Here is an 18,392-nt window from a genome sequence, read left to right as displayed (position 1 = left end):
TTTAGCCTCATTTCACTCAATGACTGAAACTCAGATCTTCTTTCTATGTTTTCCTGAGCTTGAATCCAAGCTCCAGAGCTTATACGGTATCAAGGCATCAGGGAGGCATTGTCTGCAGAGAATGTAAAAGCAATAATAAAATCTACACCATATCGAGCTGCTTTTTTTATCATCATGTGACTATTCTGTACAATGTCAACGATGAACTTCTCCTCAAAGATATCTTTTGTTGGTCTAATATCTAAACCACTGCTGTGGATACTCTTGAGTATTATATATGGAGGCTCCAAATTAGGACTTTTTATTATTTCTCTTTCAATAAACATTTTCTACATTTAATTCAGGAAGTTTCTGCTGCCCTGTTGGCACCAACACACTCGAACTTAGCTTCCTGCATTCATTTTAAGGGTAAATTTTAAAGGTGCAGCATCATTGTGTTTTTTTGTTCCAGGTAGAGTTTAACATCTCCAGCTCCTATAGGACCACATACCCCTGCATTTAATCAGTAGATTTAAATAAGCCATGACAGCACAGTTATTATAAAGACAAAGAACATGTGTTATTTCAATTCTGTCATACTAAGAGACCACTTAGAGGTTTTCTAATTTCAAACTTTAAAACAGAGTGCAAACAACAGTATGTTTTCTTTCTTCAAAAAAGATCCTAATGTAAGTAGAAAGTATTAAGTCGTTACTTTTCCCATTTTCTGTATTTATTTTTATTTATTTTTTTATTTATTAGCATGATATGGAAGTTTGAGAAAAGTAAACTCTCACTGTTCATATTTTTCCTTTGGCCACTGTTATTGTTTCCTTTCATGATTATACTGAAAATAATTTGGTCACATGCAGGGAGGAAACATTAACAAGTGATTGTGGTGTCAAATATACTGGGCACACAGCAATGTTAGCGTTGACATGCTAATCACTGAAATAGCACCTTTTTTTGGCCTTTAGGGGAACTTCTGTTTCTAAGGATGACTGGGAAGGCTACAGGGCCTGCCTGGGATGTCATCCGTGAGCAGAGAAAAACTATTCCAAGACTGGGTTAAGTGAACATCGGGGAAGGAAAATTGTCTTGGGCTTGCAACCTACAGATTCAGCTCCTTCACTGTATTTTGCAAAACATACCAGAGAGAAGAGAACACCTGAGCTGTACTCTCACGATTACACTGAACTGAAACATGACAGAATGAGCGGGGAAGATCAGCCAACCGCAAGTGCCACCATCACACCTCGTGTGAGGACGTGCCTGGGCACAGCAAGACCTGTGGAGACACACAGGGGGTCGCCAGAAACCTGGTCACTGCCAAAGGGCGGTGAATGGGCATTCGATTCCTCATCCCAGGTAGTGACTTTCAAAAAGCTCCTTCGTGAAGGGAAAATTAAAAGTGATCACAGAACCTGTCTCTATGTGCTTAATCAGATGGCTGTATTTATATGTAACCGTCTAGCAAAAAAAATTTAAAAATTAGAAAAAGAGTTCAATCTCATTAACAAACTTCTTTTTGGTCTTTCTAAACATCCCCAAAGACTGCTTCAAATAGATGTAGACAGTCTGGCTTTTAGAATCAGTGAGTCCTGCAGAGAGGCAACTCGTTAAGAAGCTCCCTCTCCCACCAAAGGCCACATTAACAGCCTTATTTCTGTCTGACGGAGCTTCAGGCCACACTCACATTCTTCTAAAAAATAAATAGAAATACCACAAAACCTTGATTACACAGAAGATAAGAATCTGAAAAGTACTCTAATCTAAAACGGTAATGGAGGCATTAATTTTATATATAATTGGAGGGTAGAGACCTCTGCCCACCAATTTGACATTAATTTCACTAAAAGAAGATATTAAGACACAACCTTGTAATGGAATTATTAATCTGATTAAAACTTTACTCATCAACGTGAACAAGCAAATCAAAAGAGAAGAAGTAAAAATGTCCACAAATACAGAAAAAGGTGCTTACTGGCAGGTAATCATCAAAGAATTGTAGGTTAAAATGGGGTACCACTTCCATCTATTCTTTCTCAAAAGTAATAAAATATTGATAAGCCTCAGTTTTTGAGAATATGGAGAATTATCATTTAAACATATTGTTTTTAAACACAGAAAACAAACTTAAGGTTACCAAAGGGGAAAGGGTGGGGGGAGGGATAAATTAGGAGTTTGGGATTAGCAGATACACACTACTATGTATAAAATAAATAAGCAAGGTCCTACTGCATAGCACAGGGAACCATATTCAATATACTGTAATAAACTGTAATGGAAAAGAATCTGAAAAAGGATATATATGTATATGTATAACCGAATCACTTTTCTGCACACCAGAAACTAGCACAACATTGTAAATCAACTATACTTCAATTAGAAAAATAAAAAATAAAAAAATAAACATACTGGTTTGTTAGCAGTAGTATAAGCTGATCTAACTTTTTGAGAGAACAATATGATCAAAATTTTAAATGCATTACTTTTTTATGCTTATACCAGATAGTTCACTTTAGGGATTTTATCTTAAGGGACTAATGAAACAAGTGGGAAAAGATGAACGTTCTACAATCTCAGTATCATTGATATCATTATAAATAATTATAATTAAAAACTGGAAACAAACTAAACATAAATTATATGGAATTGATTGAATAAATTACCATATAGTCAAATGATGGAATACTATGCAATCTTTTAAAAGACGGGGGTACCACTGCTGACATAACAAAAATGCAATTTTATTTTCGGTCTGCTATTGTCATTTTAAAGTTTGGTCCGTGGGTGTAAATTTCTCCTGCAACTAGATGGAACCGGCAGCGAGCCATGATTTTTCTTCTCACTCTTGGTTAGACAATCCCACAGTCACTTTAAGCTACAATTGCTGTCTCAAGTGAAAAATCAGAATGCCTGGTCCACAATATTAATCAAAACTGCAAACGTGATTTAATATCATTTATATACAAGACCTATTAAGATACTAACCTTTTGTCATTTGTCTTTTAGTTTCGTTTTTGATACATTTGCTGTAGAGCAAATCTGTTTCAGGCCAGAAATCTGCAACTGCAAAGGCTAGGGTTGTCTTCTTTGCTCTTTTCCACATAGAACTTCTCCTCTTTCCTTCCCCTGTGACACCCACGACCTCCCAGGAAGACCTGTCAGCTAAGTCTGGCTCCTTGGGGTTGAGTGAAGTGGGGTGGCGGGTAGGGTGGGAAAGGGTGGTGAGTGGACAGGAAAGGCCTTATTTGAATTTGCCCAATGATAAACTCATGGCTCAAAGAAAGTGAATCTGAATTAGGGGTTGAGGATTAACAGACACACACTACTGTCTATAAAATAGATAAACAACAAGGACCTACTGTATAGCACAGGGAACTATTTTCAATTTCTTGTAGGAACATATAATGGGAAAGAATCTGAAAAGAAAATATGTATGCATATGTATCACTGAATCACTTTGCTGAACACTGAAACTAAACACTGTAAATCAACAACCCTTCAATTAAAAGTTTTTTTTAAAAGAAGAAAATGAATCCAAAATCAGGGTGGAGCAATAGGGCACTAAAGCCAGAATCCATTCTGAAGTCCAAAGGAAGCAGGTAGCGCTGTTGGTTAAGCTGGCCCAGCTCTGATGGAGAAAGGAGCAGAGGGCATCTCAAGTAGCGGGAAAGGTACGGAGAGGCTGGGAGGCGAGGCAAACAGCCTGTGCAAGAAATAGTAGGTAGTCCAGGGAATTAGGAAAGAAGGGGCATTGGAGTTGGGGGTGGGGGGCAGGGACCATGGCTGCCCAGCCCTTACTCTGCCTTGTATAGCTCACCACCTCCTGAGCAAGGTGTCTTATGTGGTCTCCTTCGACAAATGGCAGAGCTGAGGCTCAGAAAAATTGAGTAAAAAGCAAAGCATGAAGAAAAGCCTAGGATCCCCCAATTCCAAATCCCATGTTCCTTCCACATGTCAATGATTACCAAACAACCCACAAAACCAGTATCAGGTTAGCTTCTCAGAATCTTCTGGAGAACTTCTCTAAAACTCGTAATCCATAATCCCTGGCCTCATCCCAGACCTACTGAATCAGAATCTCTAGGAGGATCAGAAAATGAGATTTATTCATCAGCTCCCTAGGTGATCCTGTGGTATAGCTGAGTTGGGGAACTAACATGTTAGGTGTGTCACATGACCTCCAACAAATCTGCAGGGTAGGGGATGTGGGAGAGTGAGCCACTGTTTCCTGGGCACCTACCTTGCTTTGCTTAATTACAAGCATCTCCTGGGTACTGCTCTAAGTATATTATCATATGTTGTCCTTCCCCGACAAGCTTTTGAGATTGAGAGTATCTCCACCCTAGTGAAGGAGCTGCCAACAGTTATGTGGTGCGCTGGAAGTGCCCTTAGCTGGTACGCAGCACAGTTGGGATATGACCCCAATCTGCTGGACCCCTAGTTCTCAGTCCTTGTGACTTTCCACACTCCTACACGGGGGAAAGGCCTTATGATGGTGGGAGAAGGGAGGAGAGATCAAGATGAAAGGGATAATTCCGGAGAAATTAAAGAGAGATGTGAAGTAGCGGCCCAGACTGTGGGAAACCTTGGCAGGGTAAGTGAGCGTGAGGGACACTGAGGAGCGGTCCAGCCACTGTGCTTGTGGCCTCTCCCAGCCTTTCCTGAGTCCCTGCCTGGTGAAGACCTTGTGGCTTTGAGAAGCCTTTTCTCCGAGGGGCTGGCTCCCTCTTGTGGCAACCGCTGCTCATCACAGACTGATCTGTGACCAGGCAGCCTTGCAGAGCGGAGGTGGCACTGGAATCATCTGGGAGGGCTGCTCACTGGAATCACCTGGGAGCTCTTAAAACCCACAGCCCAGGTCAATGAAATAGGAATATCTGGGGAGATGTGCACCTGTGCTGTCCAACACAGTAGCCACTAGCCACACATGGCTATCGAGCACTTGAAATGTGGCTAATTCAAAATGAAACACAAGTGTAAAATACACTGGATTTCAAAGACTTAATACAAAAAAGAGAATGTGAAATATCTTGTTAATATTTCTATTAATTACATGTTGAAATGGTATTTTGGCTATATTGAGTTAAAGAAAATATATCATTTAAATTAATTCACCCACCTCTTTTTACTTTTTAAAATGTAGTTATGAGAAAATTTGAAGTCACCTATGTGGTTTGCATGTGTGGTTCAGATCATATAGAAGCTCGGCAGATTTAGGAAATGAAAATACTGGATGCCCAGGGTCAGCCCATGAAAGGAGGTGCACACCTCCTGGCCCCAGAGTGATTGAGTAATAAATAAATTCAAGAGCAAATAGGAAGAAAAAAAAGAGCAAATAGGAGGATGATTTGGTGGACACACTCGTAGTAAACTGCACCCAGCTGAAGGAGGCAGTGGCTCAGAAAAAATAAATTAAGTGAATGAACACATAAAATGAATTGAATGAATGAATGTCCCTCTGTCTACCTGACTAAACTCTGGCTTTACTCCTTCTATCTTTCCAGGACTTCAATCTCTCAACTATTCCCTCACTCTTCTGAACCTCTATTCCTCTTCCTGTCTCCTGGTTTCCACTTACCAGCACTTACATGCTCCAGCCATGCCTTCTCACCCAACGCCCCCCCCCCACATTCTTTCAACCCTATATTCCTTTCTCATCTCCCCTTTCATCAAACTTCTGGGAAGAGACACCTACTGTAATTCTCTCCTTTTCCCCACATCCTATTCACTCCTCCACTCCCTGCATCTGTCTTCCCTGTCTCTCTACTGAAATTACCCTCAGAAGAGGACAGAAGAGAACCAGCGATCTCTTTTTCATTCAATCCACTGAATACCACTCAGTCCTCCATTAGCTTGACCTCCAGCAGCACTCGACAGTGTCCCACTCTCTCTTCTCCACTCTTTTCTCTTGCCTTCCATGACCCCACGTTCCAATTTCCTTCCACCTCTCTGCCTGTCCTTTCCCAGTGTCTTTGTCAGTGCCCCTTGCTCTGCCTGTCCTCTGGTATTGGGAGTATCCCAGGGTTCTTGTCTCTGGCCCTCCCAGCTACTGACACTATATTCCTTGTGATCTCATTCCTCTAATGACTGTCTCTTCTCTCTCATCAGGTACCGTCCATATGCTGATAACTCAGAAACCTATACCTCCAGAGCCCTACATCTCACTGTCTACGGGACCCCTCTATACGTACAACCCACAGATAGCTCAAAGTCAGCCCCTCCCCAGATGAACTCAGCTGTCTCCTGTCTCCAACCTCCAAAGAGTTCTCCTTCTGCCAAGTTTTTAATTGTAATAAAATCTACCATTGTACCCTCAAAATCTAAGCTAGAATTTAGGGATCTTTCTTAACACCTTCTTCTCTCTTACCCTCTTCAAAATCACTCACCAAAGCCTATCAGCGCAGCCACCGTTGAAACAGGTACTGCAAGTTGACTCATTCTAAGCCATTCCAGTTACTTTCTAGCATGAGTTCCTGTACAGAAATTGTACACTTCTGTTGCTTCCTTGCCGCTAGGGGGGACCTAGTGATGTTACTGAGTCTATTCTGTGAGTCTTCCTATACGTTCTGCGAGCTACCTAATATCTTACAATAAATCCTTTCCTGCTTACATCACCTGAAATGGATTCTGTTTTCTGCAACTAAGAACCCAGACTAATACAACCTTTTAAGTAAACCTCAAATCCATCTACATCTCTGCTTTGGCATTGCCACTCCTTCAGTCCAGGCCACCGTAAGTTCTTGCCTGGCTCACTCAAAAGCCTTCTGGATTGCCTGCTGTTAGCAGTTGCCCGCTAATCAGTTTCATTCTCCCTATGCAACCAAAGTAAGTAAGATGTAAATACGAGCATGTCCCTCCACTCTTAAATCCTTCATTGGCTTGCCACCACATTTGGAATGGAGTCCAAAATTCTTAACAGCCCTAGAAGACCCTCCATGTTCACTCCATGGCCTACAAGTCCTCTATGTCCTGGCTTCTGCCCAGCTCCCCAACTCCCTAGCCCCTCTCTCAAATTCACCCCGCTTCACTCTGGGCTGCAGCTGTTCCAACCTCCTTTAGCACCTGGTCCTCCCACCCTTACTCTTCATTCCCAGCTTTGCACAAACTACTCTGTACCTAAAACACTCTTTACCTGGCTCTTCCCACTTCCCCTTTTGTGGCTCATTTCCAATCATCCTTGTTGCCATTTCATTCAGGAAGTTTCCTTAAATACAAAGATCAAATGATATTTTCTGGAGTATAATCCTGTACTTCATCTATGTCATGTTTTTGGTAATTTCATAACTATCTACATCCTGCCTCTAGACCATGAGTTCTCTGAGGGCCAAGACCACATCTGTATTACCACTCAGTCCCTAGCACCTTCCAGAATTATTAGTATGCTTACTAATTTTTAAAATAAATTAATGCTTTAGCAAATACACTTGAACATAAATTGTACCTAATCTCTCAGTGCCTCAGTTTCTTCATCTGGAAAGCTGGGATAGTGTTACGAAGATTAAATTAGGCAGTACCTCTGCCGTGTTTATAATGATGCCTGGCACAGCATGAGTGCTCAGTAAACGTCAGTGGCCATTATTATTGATTCTCTACATAAGAATGCTCCGTGTGAGTTAGTGCCACGGAAATTGAGGAAGACACTGAACTGAGATCTAAGTGTACACGGTATGGAGCAGGAACAGCTTCAGAGGAGCAGGATCCCAGGTGCAAAGGTGACGTGAGAACATAAGACTGTCAGGAAATTGCAGAAATGGTGGGCAGGGCTTTGTAGACCCATGAGCTGTAGAATGAGAGACAGAATTAGTCTCTTAAGAGACTAAGTGCTCTGGGTAATCACGTTAACATACTTGCATATCCATATCCCCGGGAAAAACAAGGCTTCGGGCAAAAAGCAGTTTCATTTCAAAATGAGAAAAACTTTTTTTTTCCACTCCATTAACTTCTCTTTACAAAAAAAAAAAAAAAAAAAAAAAAATTCTAGAGACAAAATTCTGACTCAAGCATACAGCAAAAAAATGTATCTTACCCATCAGGATACTTGGCCTCTCAGTCTACAAACATCTATACTATGGTTGGTGGTGATGACACCACATTTTCCCCAAGAATTGTAAGTGAGCAAGTAATTTGCATGTGTGTGATTACATTGTTAATTCCAGTGGTGCCTATAACAAAATACAGCCTGTCTTGAAGCAATATTAGAGTCTCTTATCTCTGGTGAAACAAAAAACTACTTACAATTTAAATGTTAGTTTTTTTTTAACTTCTACCCATCCAGATTTCAAAAATCAGAGATTCTGGTTTTTCAAAAATCAGATTACACATAAAATGTAAACACGACAAATAGCCTAAACACTCAACAGTGGGGGAAAGGTTAAACAAACATGGTTCATCCACATAATAGGGTGTTAAAACTTATAATTACAATAAAATTTTGATAAAGAAAATATTATAGACAAAGTTAAATAGAAAAGCTTGATAAAAACTACACGTGTAGTACAATCCCAATGGTGTAAAAAAATATGTATTCAAGGAAAGATGACTAGAAGGAAATAAAGCCAAAATGTTAATAGTCGTACCTTTAAGAGGTAGAATGACAGTTTATTGTTTTATTCTCTATGCTTTTCTTGTTTTTTGGATTTTTTACATTTTATAATTTTATTTTAAAATTTTTTATTACAATTTATGTTTTAAAGCAGTATTAGGTTCACAGAAAAACTGAGGGGAAAGTAAGAGATTTCCCAGGTACCCCCTGCCCCCACACATGGATAGTCTCCCCCAGCATTAACATCCCCCACCAGAGTGGTCCAGTTGGTACAAATGATGAACCTACGTTAACACATCAATATCACCCAAAGTCCATAGTTTACATTAGGGTTCACTCTTGGTGTTGTACACTCTATGGGCTTAGACAAATACAAGCTGACACCATAGTACCACACAGAGTAATTTCCCTGCCCTAAAAATTCTTTGCTCCACCCATTCATCCCTCTTTGGATTAAAATTTTTTTTATTCTTTAACATTTTCTACCATTTCACATTACTCTTTCGATAAAAAAAAAAAAAAATACTGTCATTGAAAGAAACTCTTCTGTGAAGGAAAATGCAGTTTGGAGCTTTCCTCTTTCCATGACTCAGAAACACTTTGAGAATGTTTTCAGCTCCCCCATGTAAAAGCAGCAGAAGGTGAACAAGCAGTTTCTGTGCTGAGTATTAGGAGGAGTCAGGGGCCTTGCAGCCCCCAGCTAATCAAACAGAAACCAGCCCTCCCCACTTTGTTTGCTCTCTTGCCTCATTCTCTTCCTGAGAGCGGGAAACACGGAGTGCCACGGCTTCCTGATGTGAGTGTCGGCTCAGATAAGGCTGCGCTGGTGGTAAATGAAACCTCCTATGACCATCACTCCAACCACACATCCTATAGGGGATTTCTTCTCATCTTACTGCAGACGTTAACTAAAGATGAGTCAACTTTATCTCAACTTTTTTTCATTAAAAATTTTCATTTAAATCAAAAGCCAGCGGAGGGTGCAGGGAGGGAACCCTCCTCAGTTCACGTACACATTTTCTTTAGTTGGGAAACAGTCATTATCCAGAACTTTTATCAGGAATGTTCCAAAGCATCACCGTGCTCGCTTTTACCAGCCCAACCTACAGAAATCTCCCTGGGAGGACTAGCAGTATATTTTCCTTTAGCACATCTCCACTCTTCAAAGTGAAAGCTTGACTTTAAATTCTTAAAGGAGATAATTTCCCACCATTTTACCACATTCCATTGGTTCTTCTCACTTTCTTGATGGTGTCCTTTGATGCGCAAAATTTTATTTTGATAAAGTTCAATTTCTCTCTTTTCTTTTGTTGCATACGCTTTTGGTGTCATATCTAAGAAACCATTGCTTACTCCAAGATCATGAAGATTTATGTCTATGTTTCCTTCTAAGGGTTTTTATAGTTTTAGCTCTTATATTTAGGTCTATGGTCCACTTTGAGTTAATTTTTGTACATAATGTAAGGTAGGGGTCCAACTTCATTCTTTTGCATATGGGTACCCCAGTTGGTCAACACCATTTTTGAAGAGATTATTCTTTCCTCTATTGAATTGTCTTGGAACCCTTGTCAAAAATAAGTTGACCGTAATGTGAGGGTTTATTTCTGGACTCTCAGTTTCATTCCATTATGCCTACACCACACTGTCTTGTTTACTGTAGATTTGTAATAAGTTTTGAAATTGAAAAATGTGAGCTCTTCAGTTTTGCTCTTCTTTTACAGGATTGTTTTAGCTATACCAGATCCTATGAATTTCTGTATGAATTCTAGGATAAGTTTATCATTTTTACAAAGAAGTCAGCTGGAACTTTTAGAGAGATTGCATTGAATGTGATGATCAATTTGAGGAGTATTGCTACCTTAACAATATTGTTTTCCTTTTCATGAACAGGGGATGCTTTTCTGATGACAATGATTTTTCACTACCTGCACTTCCACCCACCTCAGTCCCCGCCCCTCCAAACCAGATCACCCTAAGTCCTCAAGATCTCCCATCTCTGCCCCTCTATATCTCTTCCCCAAACTAGCACCTCCCTTCAGTATCACCAAAATTCCTGCCCTCATCTTCTGCTCAAGGATCATTTTCCTGGAGTCTATATCCTAGCATTGCTCCCCCACAACAAATCTTGGCAGTGAGCATCTCACTGGCTGTAGGACAGCTCCCAGTCCTCTAGCTGCAGGTTTCTGCACCCATACTGCTACATGGACCATGTATGTCCATGATGATGGTTTTCCCATCTAAAAAGAATTGAGGGAAGAAATGAAGACCGTGTGGAACCTACATAGCCTAGCTGTCCATGACTGTCCTTTATTCTGAGATTGTGGTTTTCCATAATTTTTATATCAAAATATTTTTCTCTTCTAAATGATGGTGATTCTAATAATTAGTTTTTGTCCTTACTGGGCAAAATAAAAATTTAGTGGTCTTCTTTGGGGCCTGGAACCTTTTATATGAAAATTTACTCATTCACATAATCCTAAAGTCTGGAGATCACCAAATCATTAACAAATACAAAATGTGTTTTGTTTTATTTGTTTTTAAGGTGGAGAGAGGAGGAGTTGATTCATGGGGTAAAATACAAAGAGTCCAGAAGAGGTTACAAATTAAGCTTTGCCATTCAACCATCACGCCTTAGCATATCTCTTTCTTAATAGCGGATTTTAGAGCTGGGAGTGAGTGTGAGGAGCCTGGGGCACTAAGCATCAGTGAGGAAGAGGGACAGGTGAGACGGGACATCTGTGATGTCATCACACCTGTGCAAGGGCTAATTCTGCCCTAGAACTCTGGCCCTAAAAGAACTACCTATAATTCAGGGGACACCTTGATATTGGCATGTGCTGGCAACAGGAAAAACATGGATTTTGTGGATAGCATCCATATTCCTGCCACATTTTGCTTTATCACCAAAGGGAGCAAGATTTGGATTTCCCACCCAAAACCTTGCTTGGCAAACAAATAGGGACCTGAAATGATGCATACTGTTCAAATTCTTTTCTGAATATGCTGGGCACTTTTTAAAATTAAAAATCCATATATTATTAGTCATTCCAACTGGGACTCAAAAACATAGCCAGGTCTAGAAAGCTGATGAATGCTGGGCAGTATTTTGATTAGTTGCGTTTACTGGCTTTCAAATTGAATTTTGAGACTCAAATGAGATGTATATTTGAGCCATTTATACCTCCTGTCCACAGTCAAGGGAATATTATCTTGTTACTCCCACAAGCCAAACCAAATGGAAATGAGTCACTGCATGGCTGAGTCCTGTCCTTGGAACACCCACACGAGGCTGAAACTCCGGGTTCAATCGTCATTTTTCTTAATCATATCTGATTCAGCAGCATAAGCATATGACAAGGACATGCTGAGTTTCTCCTGCAGAATCTGGGATGGACTTATCACCAGGAAAGAGCAGGCTGGCTCTCCCGCTTCTGAATTTGTTTTTTCAGAGCCCACACTCAGGGCCGAAGATCTCTGGACATAGTGGTATTCAGCCTGTTATTTTTCAAAAATATTTCTATACTGTGGATAAGAAATATTCCTTATTCCTCTGGAGGACAGAGACCCAGTTTTGGTGCAATGATATAAATAAAGTCCCACAACGCTAGAGTTACGACATGAACTTCTTTGTATGTTAGTGTACATGCTGAGATCGTTTTACCTCTGAGTCCCAAATTTGGTGAAAAAAAAAGTTTCTACAAGTTTTTAAAGAATCCCTTACCACTGACCAACTAGAGAGAAGATGAGATACCAGGCCTGTGCTCTTGGCCACAGGGCTGAGGTGTACACCTGGCAGCCAGAGGGCCAGAGCCCCAGGGAGCCAGCCTCGCAGTCACTGCAGGACATTTTGAGTCAGAATTCTCTCTTCCCAATTCAGGCTTCACAACTGCCCCATTACTGAGGGTTTGAACGTGTATTCTGACTTCATTCCTCCCCTGACTGAGCACATCACCAGGATGTGGTCCCTGCTCCTCCTGCTTGTCATGTAACTGAGATTTCCCCGAGGGGTTCCCCTGTCCTGGAAGACCTATGTTAGACTGGTTTTTGTTTTTTTCTTCTTTTTTTTTTTTTTTGAAGGGAGGGGTGTAATTAGGTTTATTTATTTATTATTGTTATTTTTTTAATGGGGGTAGTGGAAATTGAACCCAGGACCTCATGCGTGCTAAGCATGTGCTCTACCACTGAGCTATATCCTCCCCTCTATGTGAGACTGTTTTGAGCCCTCATTTCACACCTTGGGAAAGTCTCCTGCCCACTCCCAGATTTCCCAGAATTCCCAGGACCTACTGTATAGCACAGGGAACTATATTCAATTTCTTGTAATAACATATAGCGGAAAAGAATCTGAAAAGAAAATACATATCTATGTGTGTATGTATAACTGAATCACTTTGCCATACACCTGAAACTAACACTGTAAATCAACTACACTTCAATAAAAATTTTTAAAAATAAGAAACTACAGAAAGTTCCCATGTAAGTCCTACCTCCACACATACAGTCTCCCCTACTACCAACATCCAGCATCGAAAATGCACATCTGTTACAATCAATGAACCTACACTGATACATCGTTATCACCCAAAGTGCATAGTTTACATTAGGCGTAACACTTTTGGTATGGGTTTCCATAAATGTATCATAGATATCCACTCATTATGGTATCACGTAGAATAGCCAAACTGCCCTAAATATCTCCTGTGCTCCTCCTATTCATCCCTCTAGAACCCCAAGCCCCTGACAAATCACTGATTTTTTTTTTTACTGCCTCTATAGTTTTGCCTTTTCCAGAATGTCATATAGTTAGAATCACATAGTATATAGCCTTCTCAGGTTAGCCTCTTTCACTTAAAAATATGCAATTAAAGTTCCCTCATATCTTTTCATGTTTTGATAGCTCGTTTCTTTTTAGCAGTAGATAATATTCCATTGTCTGGATATACTACAGTTTATTTATCCATTTACCTACTGAAGGACATCTTGGTTATGTCCAGGTTTTGTCAATTATGAATAAAGTTTTTATAAACATCTATGTGCAGGTTTTTGGTGGACTTAAGTTTTCAAACTATATGGGTAAATACCAAGGAGTGCGACTGCTGGATCAGGTGGTAAGAGTTTGTTTCCTTTTCTAAGAAATCGCCGAACTGTCTTCCAAAATGGGTGCACCATTTTGCATTCCCACCAGCAATGAATGAGAGTTCCTGTTGCTCCACATCCTCATTAGAACTTGGTGTTAGTGTTTCGGACTTTAGCCAATCTAACAGTTATGTATCTTGTTGTTGTTTAAATTTGTAATTCCCTAAGGACATATGATGTTGAGCATCTTTTCAGATGCTTATTTGTCATCGGTATATTTTCTTTGATGAGGAAGTCTTCAGATCTTTTCTCCATTATTTAATCAGGTTGTTCGTTTTGTTCTTGTTGACTCTCAAGAGTTCTTTGTATATTTTGGATGAGTCCTTGACCCCAAATTTTTTTGGATAAAAAAAAATCTTTTACAAATGTTTTTCTTTTGCAAATATCTTCCTTTGGCAAGTATTTTCTCTCCATCTGTAGCCTATCTTATTGTCTTGAGGTGGATAGTTATTTTTATTCTCAATTTTTAAAGATACAATTCTGTCACCTGGTTTCTATGGTGCAATTGATGTAATGGCTGTAATTCCTTTCTTTCAGGTTTTTTAAAGATTTTCTCTTTGGTATTTCTGCAATACTACAGTACATTCAGATATGGTTTTATTTTTGGTTCTCTTTCCTGGAACTACTGTACAACCTTCATATGGGATTAAAGGCTTTCATCAATTATAGAAAATCCTTAGCCAATAGCTTATCAAACATTGTCTTTCTCTCATTCTCTTTATTCTCTTCTTCTGGTATGCCTATTGGATGTATGTTGGAACTTCTCATCCTGTCCTCTGTGCCTCCTACTGCTATTTCATGTTTTCCATCTCTTTATTTGTGTCTGTATTTTGCAAACTCTCAGTTCTATCTTGTAGTCTATGAATGCTAACTTCAGCTGTATTTAATCTGTTAATTACCTGTTGTTGGTTTCCTACTGCTGCCACAACAAATTTTGAGAAACTTTGCAGCTTCCAGCACCACCCTTTTATTATGTCACAATTTCTGTAGGTCAGATGTCTGGCACACTGTGGTTGGCTACTTGATACTTAAATCAAAGTATCAACCATGGCTGTAGTTCTCATATGGGGTTTGAGGTCTTCTACTGAGATTGCTGTTGGTTAGAGGAATTCAGTTCTTTGCAGCTGTAGATCTGAGGTCCCTATTTCTCTGACTTGTGAATCCTTTCATCTTCGAATCAACTGGTGCATTGAATCCTTCTCATTCCTCTAATCTCTTCCTTTTGTCTGCGTTTCTCTCACTCCCTGTCCTGCCTTCCTCTTTTGCTTCTCAGGGCTCATAGGATTACACTGGATTGCCCTGAATAATTAAAGATAATCTCTCTATTTTCAGGTCCCCTGATTAGTAACTTTACATCTGTAAAATTCCTTTTGCCACATAACATAATATAACTGTGATATAACATAAAGAGGAGGAAATCATAGGGCCCAAAATTGTGCCTCCTACACTGTCCACTGAGTTTTTTGTTTCAATAATTATGTATTTAATTCCTAAGAATTCTAGGTTGGGGAGGGTGGTGGTTGTGGTCAAATCTTCCTGTTCTTTTTTCATGGTGACTTTTATTTACTTGTAATTTTGGTTCCTTCCTTTATGTCTTTAACCAGTATTATTTGATTTTCTTGGGGGGGGATCCATTATAACTATTTGTTAAGCCTTGTGATCTTAGTCATAACCAAGTGATCTGCAGGAGTCTCCTGTGGGAGCTGATTCTGTACATCTCTTCCCAACTCTACATTCAATGATCTCACATTTGGTAGCTTGAAATCAGCCATAGTGAGAGTATTTATGCCACACAAACTGGCAAAAACTATAAAGTCAGCAATTGTTTTTTTCTTTTGAGAGTTGGCTTACCACCATTTATCATAGATTTCGAATTTTGAGTTTTGAGCTCAAATTTGACAGGGCTTTAAATGCAGACATTTATTCAATCTACACTGCGGGCTCGTGCAATTGCTTCTACAAGTCATTCTTGATGTGTTATCAGCCCAGAATCACCTTTTCATGTTATTTTCTTAGTATGGGAGTTCCAGGACTGTGATGCAGGCTGTGTCAATTCAAACCCAATCGTGTATGAAACATAAACTCATGATAATATATTCTCAGAAGATTTTTCTTTTTTCCTGCATAGAGACCAGGTTGGACTAAGCCTCCTTGTTTTCTCCCTGGGCCAGTGAGCTGACTTTTCTAGTCCATCCCTTCACTGTATAAATTGATGAATACGTTATTGAATGAATCTTGTCTACTTGTTTTCAAATTTTGTCCCCTGATGCTCTGAGGGATTCTAATAAATGACCCAAGCAGCTACTTCAGGGATTAAGAGAAAAGTGGGAAGATTCTTGCCTCCATCCTGTGAACCAGGTGTACTGCCAGTGCTCAAGGCCTAGCGGGTTCACTCGGGATTCGAGCAGGCAGAAGAACACTCTCAGAGCCGGAGGTGTCTCCGACATGCCTTTATCACGGAGGAGTACACAGGCTTCAATGGTGGCGGCGAAAAATCCCATCTGCCTTATGTATCAAAGCAAACAAAGCCAGCACCCAGCCAGCTATTACCTAGGAGCGAACCAGTGTGCTTGCACAGTGCAAATCATGCTTACATAACACTACGTGGGTCCTGCGCATGCAGGATAACACAGCTGAGTCACTGGGCACCAGATGTCCGGCAAGGGAGACTGAGTGACTCCATTTTCCCTACACCAGGGTACCACACCCCTCTCCTCCCTTGCACTGCCACACAAGCTCGCACACAAACACACTTTTTATCTACATCCCACATTAGTCTTTCTGACGATACCACAGACAACGAAAGGAGGTTCCTCTTTTTTTAATTATGAAATTTCTGGGATATCCTGAAACTTTTTCTTTATTTTCTTTCTGATACACAACATAGTGATTCACTACTTCTGTTCATAACAAAACCTTTACTTTAATAATGGGGAAACTGAGGCACAGAGGTATTAGCCAACAATGTATAATATCATCCTATGATTTGGTAAAGAGGATTAATGTATTGATGATTTGGGGAAGAGTGTTTGGTGGTATGCTGTTAAAAGAGCTACAGTGTCGGAGAATCTCTTTGCTGTGTCATGTTGCAGGAAGCCCCCATTGCTCTGCAACTTCCAAACCAGTTTGAATCATACAAATGTTCTCTAAACTTTTATTGTATTATTGCAATAAACCTTTTAACAGTAAAAAATAAATTAAAAAATAAAACTTGAGACTTGAATCCAGGTTCAAGACAGGTAGAAATGATATTTGGACCCCCCCAATTTTTAAACCTCTCCATAACTAGGGACAGTGTGTGAGAAGCTGGAGTTTAGTTTCTAATCAATGTGAAGAAACACCATGTGAGAGTGATCTGTCAATCACCAAAGCTTTTAATTCCGTTACTGTCAGTCTGCCCTGCTAATGTTTGCTATTATTTTCTGAGTTCAGATCTCTGTATACAATACTTAGCATTTCATATGCATTAGCACATTTATGCTACAAACCAATCCAGGGAGATGATTGCTATTACTATCTCATTTTACAGGTGAAGACAATGAGGCTGGTAGAAGTGGAGTGATTGAGCTCTCTCACACGGCCAGCCAGCAGCGCGGGGAGGGGGAACCTGGCCTGTCTGGCTCCAGAGCCCGCGGTGTTCCAGCTCCTTCCCTCCGGAGTCTTCCCTCCTCTGTGGTCACTGGGCGAAGGCGGCGTCAACACCACGGAGGCTGCAAACAGCTTGACCACGTTCACTGCTCAGTTCCATCAAACCTCTACAGTCGATTATTTGCAGATTCCCATTTGCGGATTCGCCTACTTACTAAAACGTATCATAACACTGCAGGTGCCCGCTCAGCCATGACTGGACACGTGCACACGCGGAGGGCGGAAGGCGGCGGTTGCGGGTGCTGCGTGCTCCCAGCTGAGGCTGGCAGAGCAAGGCGACCCTCGGCTTCCTTGTTCGGTTCATCCTGTAAACACGAGTCCTCTCGCACTCTATTCAGTGCCATGTTATTCACATTTGTGTGCTTTTGGTTGCTGATTTTTCTACTTAAAATGTCCCCAAGCGTAATGCTGAAGTGCTGGCTCGTGCTCCCAAGCGCAGGCCGGCTGTGATGTGTTCGCGGGGAAAAGGATGCGTTTGGTGAGCGTCCTTCGGCGCGGGTTCTGGTGCTGTAGGCTGTGAGTTCAATGTTAATAAATCAACAATGTCTATTAAATAAGGAGTCATCAAACAGAAACACATAAAACATGGTCTTACATTGACCGGTTGATGAAAATGGGACTAGAGGCTAACAGAAACGGACATCTGCATCCCCTCAGGAGCAATGATTCCATATTCGCTGATTCAGTGACTTTCATAGACCCTTACGACCGTGGTTGATGAGAATCAGCTGTACTTCATCCTGCCTCATAACCTGCCTTACCTGGGTGTTTAAAGTGGCAGTGGGACGTTGGTAGGGCCACAGGGATGAAGCCCTTTCACCTCCAAGTATTTTGAGATTTTAGCCGCTGGGGGCCCTGCCTCGCCGGCCTGCGGGGTCTGCAGGCAACGCCCTCTGCTCTTGCTTTACCCTCCACAGACGGGAGCCTGGCTAATCAGGAGTGAAACTCCCTTTGAAGGTAAATAGTGAGTGGAGTGTACATTTGGTGGGAAACAAATGGCTCTTGGTACCATGTTGTGGAAATTATCTCACCGAGGTAGATAAAGGGGCAGGGTGAGCCCAGGTGGCACTGTGGAGTC

This window comes from Camelus bactrianus, chromosome 1 (assembly GCF_048773025.1).
Source record: "Camelus bactrianus isolate YW-2024 breed Bactrian camel chromosome 1, ASM4877302v1, whole genome shotgun sequence".
Lineage (NCBI taxonomy): Eukaryota > Metazoa > Chordata > Mammalia > Artiodactyla > Camelidae > Camelus > Camelus bactrianus.
Note: the sequence above shows the minus strand (reverse complement) of the source record.